Source organism: Meles meles, chromosome X (assembly GCF_922984935.1).
Source record: "Meles meles chromosome X, mMelMel3.1 paternal haplotype, whole genome shotgun sequence".
Taxonomy (NCBI): Eukaryota; Metazoa; Chordata; class Mammalia; order Carnivora; family Mustelidae; genus Meles; species Meles meles.
The window spans coordinates 131,901,103-131,910,251 of NC_060087.1; the positions used below are offsets into that span (position 1 = coordinate 131,901,103).

A 9,149-nucleotide genomic window follows, 5' to 3' on the forward strand; every position below is an offset into this window, starting at 1 on the left:
CACCGTTCTGGGGTTTAACGGCAGCTTCATTACAACAGCACAGCGGATTCCATCATTGGCCATTGGTGAGTTATTCAGCCTGCAGCCCCCCTTCCCTCTCCAGACGTTGGTGGAGGCGCAGTGAAGTTGCCAGCCCTCTCTTCACTTGATCGCTTCCCCTGCAAAGCAGCCCCTTTCCTTAGATTATCTAAAGGCTTTCCAAACGTTCCTTCTTTGGCAGTATGAAAGACATCATCACAGGAAATTCTGAGGATTTTAGGGGCTTTGTGCCAGGAACTGGTTGAAGATAAATTGTCTGTCTTTATTACAAATCACAACATCACAGGTGGAATGTATGGTCAGTTTTTATGACGATTCCATGGACAGTTGAAAAGAGAAGTTGCATTCATCATTTCGGGGTAGGGATGTAGATGCCTTACTCCCACATGCCTCATCCGTATGTCATTCCCTTCTTCTGGGTCCTCACTTTGCCCTGTGTACGCTCGAGTTTATTCATTGGTACTATGGGCTGATGATAGCCCACATGTCAAGGGACCGCATGAGTTCATCTAGGAAAGGCACCCAGAAGCACCTGTGTGCTCAATACATGCCACCAGCTTGGAGACCAACTCGTCCACGTGATCTGTCACAGGCTGAGATCAGAGAAGGCATATTTTCTGCCTAGTTTTCTTGAATTTCCAGTCTTTTCTTCCCCTTTTCTTTTCTTCTTTTTCTGCCTTTGAATGGTGAAACTCTTTATTTTGCACATACTACGTTCAAAACCATTAGCTCTTCGTTGTGGAGTGCATCTTTTGTTCTTAGAAGGTGTTTTTCCCACCGCATTTAATGCCTTTTTCGATGAATTCAACTTTGCATGCTATTAAGCTTTTGTACACTTCATTAATTTTTTATTTTTTAATTTTCTTTAAAGATTTTTTTAAAGATTTTATTTATTTGACAGACAGAGATCACAAGTAGGCAGAGAGGCAGGCAGAGAGAGAGGAGGAAGCAGGCTCCCTGCCAAGCCTGATGCGGGGCTCGATCCCAGGACCCCAGGATCACGACCTGAGCTGAAGGCAGAGGATTTAACCCACTGAGCCACCCAGGCGCCCCAAAGATTTTTTATTTATTTGTGAGAAAGAGAGAGAGTGCGAGAGCACAAGCAGGGGGAGCGGCAGAGGGGGAGGGAGAAGCAGGCTCCTTCCTAATCAGGGAGCCCGATGCAGAGCTCGATCTCAGGGACCTGGGATCATGACCTGGGCTGAAGACAGACACTTAACTGACTGAGCCACCCAGGCCCCCCTATGCTAGTATCCTTTTTTTTTCCATGTAGACCACTGACTTACTAATTTAAAAAAAACTTTGCAAGGACAGTGACTACTCTGCCAAAAAAGGAGCCAAATAGATAAAACAGACCAGTGGGGGTGAGGGAAGGGCCAGAAATCCACTTGGAAAAGCTGATAATTGTTGACATGAAACTGGCAGGGGAGGAAGAATGGAGATGCATTCAAGAGTAGGAATTTTAAAAAAGTTGAAATGATGAGGGGAGACAACTCCCAAAAGACCTTGAAGTACATCAGAAGTGAGTACCACAACTGCAATCTCTTCCTTTGTTTAGGACAGGGAGGAGTCCCCACGTGGCTGCAAACTCTGGAGACTCTATGCTGGCGCTAGGGGCTGGGGGCTCCCCAAGAGAGCCTCACAAGAAGGCGTCGCGCCACTCTCGAAGACACCCAGAGCAGTCCCGGGACTGCCTGGCATTGGCACCTCATGTGTCCTTCAGCCATTCCTGGGAGAGATCTTCATCTTTCTTTAGCACCAGAAACTGGCCAAGGAACACAGAGGCCTTGTCAAAGCCCCTTTCCTCCAGGTTCTTGCCCAAGGCTTCACCAATCCTGGCCAGGTTCCCCACTAGCTTTCCCCCCAATGGGCTCTGCCATGAAGTCTCAGTGCTTTGGGGAGGTTGTCATCTTGATCACCTTAATCAGCAGCTCCGTCTCCTGGAAAGGCTCGTTATGCTGTTAAGCTTTTGAGTCACTTATTCATCTTCCCTCAAAAGACCTTCCTCCTCACACCTCCTCTCATAAAGGCATTCCCTTCCCCCATAAATGCCTTTACCAACTCCCCAGCCCAAACTACTAATCTCTCTCACCTCCCTCACAGAAAACTTCTCTTCATCGCCTCCCCTCACAAAACACTTCCCTTCCTAACATCCTTCACAAAGGATTTGTGAAAAGGATTTCAGCCCCCCCACCCAATGGACTTCCCTCCACCATCCATCCTCAGGAAGGCATTTTCTTCCCTCATTTTCCCTCACAAAGGTCTTCCTTCCCTCACTTCCCTAACAAAGGTCTTCACTCCCTTACTTCACTTCCAGAAGTACTAACTTCCTTCACTTCCTCTCACAAAGTCCTTCCTTCTCTCACTTTCTCTCACAACCCTCACTAAAGCATTCCCTCTGTTGCTTCCTCAAAGACCTGACTTCCTTCACCTCCCCTCTAAAAGTACTATAATCGTCAAATCCTATGTCAAAGGCCTTCTCTCCTTCATGTGCCCCCATAAAGAATTAACTTCCTTTACCTCTCTTCACAGGACTTGTTCCTTTCCTCACTAATGCTTTCACTGCTGGACTTGCTCTCAGAATTGGTTTACCTCCATCACCTGCCATCACAAAGGCCTTCCCTCCCTTCTCTACCCTCTCAATTCCTCCCTCTCTCTAGGTGCTAATCTTCCTCATCTGTCATCAAAAGGACCTTCCTTTGGTCTTGTCTCACAAAGTTCTAATTTCCCTTGCTTCCAGTCACAAAGTCCTTCCCTCCCTCACCTTCCTTTAACAAAGTTCTCTAACTCACTTCCCCATACAGTCTTTCCTTTTCACATCTTCCTTGAAGAGGCCTACTGTCCCTTACCTCCTCTCTCATAGGCCTCCCTCTGGAATGCACAAAAACTCCTTGTCTTCCTCTTTCCCTACATAAAGGCCTTCATTTCTCTCACTAAGGCCTTCTTTGCCTCACCTCCCACCACGAAGTCATTCCTTCTCTCACCTCTCCTGACAAAGTACAAACCTCTCACAAGTTCCCTCACAAAGACATTCCTTCCCTTACCCTGCTTCAAAACGGTTTCCACTCCCTCACCTCCCTTCACAAAATAGCAATTTCTTATCTCCTCAGAAAATGTCTTTCTTTCCTTACATCCATCACTAATGCATTTTCTGCCTCACCTTCCTTACAAGGTCTTTGCTCCTTTCCCTATGCTCATAAGATATTAACCTCCCTCATGTCCCTTCACAGAAGCTTTCCCTCCCTCCCTCACCTCCTTTCACAAGGTGCCAACCTCCTTCATGCTCCCTCATAGAAGCTTTTCTTTCTTTCAGTAAGGTCTTCCTTCATTCACTTCCTCTCAGAAAGCCCTTCTTTCCCTCAACTCCCCTTAGAAAGGACTAGCATTCCTCACCTCTGCCGACAAAGCACTAACCTTCTTCACTTCATCTCACAAAGCCCTTTCCACTCTTAACTTCTTTCATGAAGGCCTTCTTTTCCTCATCTCTCCTTAAAATGGCATTCCTTTCCCTCATAAATGTTACTCAACTCATCTTGCACTTGCTCTCACAAAGGCCTTCTCTTCCCTCAATAGTGCGTCCCTTCCTCACTTTCTCTCACAGCTGACTTCACTCCATCACATTCCCTCATAAAATTTTCCCTTCACTCACCTCCTCTCTCAAAGGTCCCCTTCCTCAAGGCCTTTCACAAAGTGCTAACCTCCCTCTTCTCCACTCAAAAAGGCCTTCCTTCTTTCATGTCCCCTCAGAAAGTTCTCACCTTCCCCTACAAAGTACTTCCCTCCCTCATCTCACTTAAAAAATACCTTCTATTTCTCACCTTCCTTCAAAACCACCTCCCTTCCCTCACTTCCCCACACAAAACCATTGTACCCTTTATCATTTTCAAATACTATGTGTAAATTGTCTGTTTCAGAAATAATTTTATCTAAATTAAAATGAGCATTTGATTAGGTATACAGAGATTTGATGCATTGATGTTATATACAAAGAATCTGTGTTTTATTTAGGTTATCGCTCATCTCCTTAAAGATTCTGTTTGATTTTCATTTTCTTGAATGCTTTGTCACAACTGAAAAGTGGATTCTTTCTACTTTTTCCTACACAGGGAAATATATTCATAAATTAAAAAAACATTTAAAAAATCTGATTTAAACCAATTTCCAGAAGGGAAGTGTACAGCTTAGGGTTTATTAGGAACAAAGAGATAGTCTCCCACAGAAAATAAAATTCTTCACAGGAATTAGGGGCTACATCCATGAGACAAAAATAGGTTGGCATAGGAAAGAACAAGTCCAAATCTGAACTTAAAAATATTAGAGTTGAAATAAAAAGAACAAATATTCATCATAGAGGAAGGACAAGGGAGGACGTTAACAAAAGTCAGAGAAGTGAATAAAGACACGAATCTTGAGAGAAACAGCTGACCCAGTTCCAACAGGATGAGGGAGGATTTTCAAAGTGAGATGGAGCCATTTCTGTCATTTCTGTAGACTCTAAAATAATGTATAAAACATAGAAATTCAGATTCCTCCTCTATAGAAGTGTTTATATCAGTACCTTTGTCTCAAGCTATAGTGTGGATTAAATGTATTAACATGTGGGAATCCCTTAGGAAGGGCTAATAAGAGCTCGAGCTCTTCCCTCCCCGGCGCCTCGGCGTACCCCGTCCTCTCTTGGGGGCCCCGGGCACGGGGCAGGAGGCGCGATCCCTCCCCTGGCAACTCGGGGGGCAGCTTGTCAAATCACAGAACCGCACGGCATGTCATCGCCCCTTCTTCTCAAATGGGAAACATCTGTAAGTGCACTTAGCTCTGGCCGCAAGTCTGACATGGGATGTTACCATGTCTGCCTTGGAAAGCATCTGGGGCATGAGGGAGACCCAAGTTGGGGCCCTCTAGGTTATTTTCCCTGGGCTGCATTGAGCAAAATACTTGCCCCATATACTCACCGGAGAGGCAGAGCCTCAACCGTGCTTGCCCCTAAATCATCACACTTATTAACTGATAACTTTCTCATGTTTTCTAGAAGCAGGAACTTCTAGCAGGTGTCCTTGTTCGCCGGGCCTGCAAAAGGAAGTTTTTGACTGAGCTGTATCTAAGCCACCTTAGCCTGTCCTCGGTGCTCACCTCAGAATCACTCACTCTGACTGATAATAGCTTTGAGGCTTACTTCCCGGAAAGGCAGTTTTAAACCTTTCAAAGACACAAGACCAAAGTGAGTCATGATGCATGAGGCAGTTTGGTTATGAGCATTCCCAAGTGTGTCCAAGGCAAAAGCAATTCAGATAGTGGTAATTAATAACCTTCCTATCGGTTGCTGACTTCTTACTATATGCCAGTCACTGCATCTAATTTAATTCTCCTAAAAGTTTCGTGATATTGATATTATAGGCTTTTCACAAATGTGGAGACAGGCTCACATAAATTGAGTGACTTTCTTAAGACAAGAGGTAGATAGGAAATTTCAGAGCTGGGTTTGAATCCAGACCAAGGTTTCTTTTTATTTTGTAACTCTATTTTAAACTTTCTCCTTAATAATAAAGTGTACATTTATTAACAAGGCCCTTTGCAACCTCATCTTTGGTGACCCCCCAAGTTTCAGTCATTTGTTTCCATTCTGCCCCTCTCTCACGGAGCTCTGGTCACACTGGCCTTTTTGTTGTTCAGCCTGCTGCCTTGTTCTTTCCTCATGATATTGCTACTTGCTGTTTCTTCTACCTCGATACTCTTCTTTGAAATCTCCACACTACCCACTCCACCTTGGTGTTCAGGTCTCAACTCAAAGCTCAACTCCTCGGGGGCTTCTTCTCAGCCCACAGTTCTAGTAGCTGTCCCCCTGCTCCTCCCCTTTCCCCCACGTTCAACTATCTGCCAGCCCACAAAAAAATAAGCTCCTGATGGCAGGAGCCTTTGACTTCTTGTTCTTCACTGTAAGCCCGGGGCCTACGAGAGTATCTGACGCTAACTCGGCACCAAAGCCAGATTTCCTGAAATGCTGGCATCTCTGGTAAATTGCCATACATATTCTACTAATTAAGTTTCTGTGAGGTATATGACTTTGTTGTAGTCTCCCCACGGGTGTGAGAGAGACTCCCCACACATCCCGAAGCTGGTTTGGATGCTGCGTCTGCTGCTGGTGTATGAGCACCGATAGGGAATAAATGGTTCGCTACTCACACAGCGAGGCTTTCTGGGAAGACCCGGGCTGGCCCCCAAACAGGACCAACACTGGTTTGAGAGAGCTGGGGAAGAAGACTGGCTTGGGGTTTTATGGTGGTTAGGGGCTGGGTCTGGGGTAAGGGATCCCATACATGGGCTAGGACTTGTGTGGCTCAAATTTCAGAAACTTGAAGTTTCAGAGTTCCCAATCAGCTTGCGTAAATGTGGGGCAGCAGGGGGAGGAGCGGGGCATGGAAGCTGTCACCGTCACACGTTACAAAACAGCATCGGACTTTTTGTCACATACGCCACCCTCTCCCTCCCACCACATGTCTCCCCATCCGGGTTCTAGCAATCTAAACCTTGATGTCACCCCTCTCTTTTTTTCCCATCCTGCCCTACTCCCCCATTCCCCCCCACAGAAACACCAAGTCTTTTTTTCTTCCTTGCCTGGGGGTTAAAGTATCAAGGAGGGAAATCCATCTTCAGTGCTAGGCCAGGACCCAGTCTTTGTAGCCAATTACTGTGCAACTGTCGATCTGCCAGTCTGACCCCAGCCCTCCTGCACTTTACGTACCTCTCTCCTCACAACCTGTCTCTTCCCTTTCTTCCAACCTCCGTGCCATCAGAGAACTCAAAAGACATACACAAACCATTTTCAAAATGTGTTTCTTTTAATGGTCGCCATTAGTGTACCATTTGGTATAAGGTTTATTCTTTATGGATTGGCCGTTTTTCAGAACTTCCTCTGGGGATGCAGAGAAGAGTTTTAGGTCTTGGGCTCTACTCTGCATGAAACATTACTCGCAGGGGCAGAGTTGTCCGGTTTCTTTTTTCCTCGGACTGCCTTCTTTGGATTCGCCTTTTTATATGCCCTGCGGTTACAGACTAATCCTTTCTGCTGTCTTGTTTTCTTTGGATCTCTTGAACTCTGTTGAAGGGCTAATTTTACCCTGTTGACGATCTGCTTCAACTGGTGGGAAAAGAGAGGACATTAGTTTGGGAGCAGTGGATGGGGGGGAGTTGGTCCATGGGAAGTGTGGATTTATGGCTGAGGAGGGAGTTTGTCCCAGACAAGGACAGGTAGGAGTCTTGGGGGTGTAGAGGAGGACCATAGGTTGTGTGATCTGACCTTTTCAATGTCTTCGATGTTGGGTTGACAGGGTTTCTTCTGATTCATCCTCTGTCTGTTGCTTGTAGTTGGCTGGTTAATGCTTGTCGTTGGTGGTTCTGAATCTGTGCTGGGCTCTTGTGGTTTCCCACTCACCTCTACCACGTCTAAGTCAACATTGTCTTGGCCAACAGTTCTCCTGATCTCTCTATATATACTCTCTCTAGTACAATGAAGAGGCATACCCTTCAGCTTCCTCTAGTCACCAAGAAACTCCTCCTAGACTGTGGTAGTCGGGGGATGACTCAGACTGACATCACAATGCACCAGCCCATCCCATCTGCGTGCAGGGAGAGGGGAGTAAAATGCGAGGGAGGGCCAAATTATCTTGTTAGAGTAAGGGGGACTTACCTCAACTCCCCTAAAGAGCCTTCCCAAAGTGACCTTTCGACTTTCCTCATCTCCCTTGATTCATTTGCGGTGGGTCACATGGCAGAGTGGGGGTGTTTCTCCAAGCTCTCCCCCATGACTACACTACTGAGTGGTTTGTTCCGTTCTCCCCAACCCTCCATCACTACCTGTTTTTTTTTCTCCCTAAAGCTGAAACATTTCACATTTATTACTGAACCAACCTACTGGTGCAGAGGGGTAGTAACAGAAAAATCATTTCCCTGAGAAAACATGTGTATTGGCCAGGTAGGAAGGATGTTCACCGAGTGATAGAGTAGAACACAGGATCTTCCCGCAGCTTAATTAAATGTGCGCCAATTAGGTGAGCCATCGCATGATGTGTGCTGCCTTGTAGACCCTGCCTGGTTCTTCTCCGGTGCTCCTCTTGGAGTTGGACGTGATTTTATTACCAATTTTCATCTGAATCCCCTGGGGGAATGGGACCGTTCTGCTTTTGTTTCTTGGCCAGGGATCGTTTGATTCTGAAAGTCTTGTGAGAAGACATGGCCAGAAACGTTCACACACAGCGGGACGGTGGCGAAGAAGAGGAAGGTCTACCTTGTTTTTGTCTTACCTAAAATTCCTCCTTACCTTGTTACATCTTACCTAAAATTCCTCTAAGCCAGTGAGGTTCTGCGTAAGTCCCAACAGACGCGTTTCTCATCCCACTTCCCACCAACAATGTTCTTCAGACCATTCACTATTTGGCAACCATCAGGCGACTTTCCCAGCGTGTGTGTGTGTGTGTGTGTGTTTATCTATGTGTATGTGGTTACTGGATATACTTTGGGGAGCCCTATATTTGTAAGTTTCTTCTTCCAGGAAGCCTCAACTTAGTATCATCAGTGTTACAGGCCTCTCCCATGGCCATGGTTGAATTAATCCCTTGGCTATGCCACAGGGGGACCCTGCAAATGAGGATTAGGATCTTTTTGGTCATAGAGGCAGGAGCAGCATCATCTTGTAAGTGTCTTAGTGTATTAATCAGGGTTCTCCAGAGAGACAGAAACAATATATGAGGAATTAGCTCATGTGATTATGGAGGCCGAAAAGCCCCATAATATGCTATTTGCATCCTGGAAGCCCAGGAAAGTCAGTGGTATGATTCAGTTCAAGTCTGAAGGCCTGAGAACCAGGAGAGCTGATGATGTAAATCCAGGTTGCAGAGGCAGGAGAATGTGTGATGAGAGGTCTCAGCTCCAGCAGTAAGACAGGAAAAAGGTGTGTAAGTTTCTGTTCCTCCGCCTTCCCTTCTATTCAGGCGCTCAACAGATTGGTTGGATAATGCCCACCCACACTGGGGAGAGCAGTCTACTTTACTGAGCCCACCAATTCAAATGCTGATCTCATCTGAGAACACCCTCACAGGCACACCCAGAAATAACGTTTA

General features: G+C 46.0%; 1 pseudogene; it reads right to left on the bottom strand.

Moving 5' to 3' along the window:
- Nucleotides 1-1,678: 1,678 nt before the first annotated feature.
- On the bottom strand, nt 1,679-1,949 carry LOC123935542 (annotated as a pseudogene).
- Nucleotides 1,950-9,149: the final 7,200 nt, after the last annotated feature.